The 2,675-nt window shown below is 41.5% G+C and overlaps 1 non-coding gene across 1 annotated transcript; it reads right to left on the bottom strand.

Moving 5' to 3' along the window:
• Positions 1-1,325: 1,325 nt before the first annotated feature.
• On the bottom strand, positions 1,326-1,518 carry LOC130283554 (U2 spliceosomal RNA). The gene has a single exon (XR_008846736.1). It is a non-coding gene; the product is annotated as a U2 spliceosomal RNA (small nuclear RNA).
• Between the last annotated feature and the right edge of the window lie 1,157 nt (positions 1,519-2,675).

Below are 2,675 nucleotides of genomic sequence, written 5' to 3'. Positions count from 1 at the left end.
TATAGCTGGACAATTTATGGCCTATCTTAGTGTGAATTCTTAACCCCTGCTTATGAGCTTAGAAATGCTTTTGACTTGATAAAGGGAGGAATCCCGAAAGCTTGTCTCTACAAAATTCTGTTAGTCCAATAAAAAGGGTATTACAAGATACCGCAAAATGTTTTGATTTTGCATATATATAGAAGCGGCACACCAGTATACCAATGAAAGCGTGGGTTTATTCACACATGTGTGCAGAAAAGCTACGTTTCGGCTCAACAATAGAGCCTTTCTCAAGCATGATTGAGAAAGGCTCTTTTGTTGAGCCGAAACGTAGCTTTCCTGCACAAATGTGTGAATAAACCCACGCTTTCATTGGTATACTGGTGTGCCGCTTCTACTTGATTCTACATATTATCTGGGAGTTGGTCGGTTCCCGAAGCTTGGCACCCGGGCGGATCTGGAATCCTGATGCACGGTGCTCCCCTTGATCTATTATTTATATATATATATATATATATATATATATATATATATATATATAGGAATATGCAAAGCAGCTCATTACACCACCTTAATCAGGTAGTGTTCCCTGGTATCAGCTTAGCTCCTGTTAAGGAATATGAAAGGCTAATTGGGATTTCCCAAAAGGAAAGTTTCTACCCATCTGCAAACAGCTGTTTCATGTTTTTTTTTATCTAAAGCCGAGGAACGTGCTCTCGATTCACCCAAAGTGCAAACGTGTTACACTAAAAAAACGTACACAAAGGATGCGGTCTATCGCAAGCCCTTCTCCGATAGGAGAGAGGCCCCCCAACAAACCTTAACCTTCGCCTCTGGACCAAAAGGTACCTGCGAGGTTCCAGGTTCGATGTCCCTTTTCGCCGAAGCTACTAGGGGACCACAAATGCTCCCGGCATCCCCCTTGACATTAACCTGCCAAAGCAGGAGTACCCGGGGTGTTTGCAAGAAGGTGCGGAACCTAATGGCCACACACACCTCCCCTAGACAGCCAGGAGGGACACACAGAAGGGCTACCGCATCCTGACAAATCCTGTGAACACACAACACGCAAAAAGTGACATAGTGAGACAAAAAGAAAGAAATAAGTGAATGTGTGCAGATATACTGCCCGGACATCCGGCCGGATCTATAAAAATTTCTCTGATCCTAGCCAGAAGGCCGGGAATCAAGAGGTGAGTGCCACAAGGGGAAGAGATTATGGTGCCCGTGCTTCAACTTAGTGAGCCAGTATTCCCAGTGACTTTCGGCACCTCGGGGTCACCACTCCCCGAGGCACAAAAGTACCTCGGCTCTAGACCCTCTCAGCCTCGTGGCGAGACCCGGAGGGATCAGGTCCCATCGGGGCAGCTGTCGAGCTGATTCCTCAGAACCATCCCCGGAAAGCCCCGGTACACCTGCACCCTCCATGCAGCACCCATCCCCACCAGCCCCATACCGGTGTTACTGCCCACCGGCATGAAAAACTGATAAGAACAGATACTACACTTGATCTTAGCCAAAAGGCCGAGAAGCGATTTCATGGTTTAATCTGGTGTAATGAACTGCTTTGCATATTCCCCTACACAGAATGCCTGCGGAGTGCAAAATGGCCTTATGAAGCTCCGTCATACCAGGAGTGGTAATCTCTCCCTGAGATAAATACTCATCCCCTTTATATATATATGCAGTTGGGTTCTCTTCCCTTGTGGGTGTAATTCTGACTTGGCATTAATCCCATGTACAATGTATGTATGCATATATATATATATATATATATATATATATATATATATATTCCAAATTAACATATCAGTATGTTTTTGAATCACATTTTCATTGACATTATGTAGATTTCTGGATAAATGTGAGCTACTTACCTGGGAACAAGATGGTACGAAGATGCACTATGGGAAAAAGATAAAGCAGCAGAATCAATGTGATCCTATGGGTAGTGTTGTGATGGGTAGTGTTGAGCATCTAAGGGATGTTCCAGATAAGTAAGTCTGATCCATGGAGGACCCAGCCCTTAAATTAAAGGATTTAATGGAAATGCTAACCAACATATTCACACAATACCACAGGATTCCTTCAGGGTGTGGAGTCCATGCCTTAGAGGACTCTTTGGAAGCACTAGGGGGCTTGCACAGTATTAGTTTTAAATGTTATGGCTGTTCAAAGTATAAATGAAATTATTTGATTGTAAATATTATTATGATTATTATTATGAGTAGTAGTAGTAGTAGTAGTACTAGTAGTAGTATTAATAATAATAATAATAATAATAATGTAGACTAGACACAACCAATTACAAGGAACCTGCTAGGTTAAAAAACTACAACAGAACCCTTATGTTAACCTCATAAGATTCTAATAAAGTGGTTGGAAGTCTTTAATGTAGTAGAGGCACTGCTGTTGCATAGAGATAAGACTACACCTGCTGACTAATATTTGTCTCTCAATTTCTTTAACATAATTGGTCTTTGTATGTTTAGACAAAATGACTCAATACAGCTTATCTATTGTCCACTCTTCACAATCCACAGTGTCACTCGTAGCCTTGCACCTTCATTAGATTCATGCATGAAGTGTTCTGAAAATACAAGTGTTAAGACATAATAAGACGCAGTAGACAGTATTTTCAGTAGAAAAAAAGTTTTGTACACAATTTACTATCACATATTTAAAACCAATTT

The sequence above is a fragment of the Hyla sarda genome, chromosome 7 (genome assembly GCF_029499605.1).
Source record: "Hyla sarda isolate aHylSar1 chromosome 7, aHylSar1.hap1, whole genome shotgun sequence".
Taxonomy (NCBI): domain Eukaryota; kingdom Metazoa; phylum Chordata; class Amphibia; order Anura; family Hylidae; genus Hyla; species Hyla sarda.
Note: the sequence above shows the minus strand (reverse complement) of the source record. Positions and strands in the feature narration are given on the sequence as shown.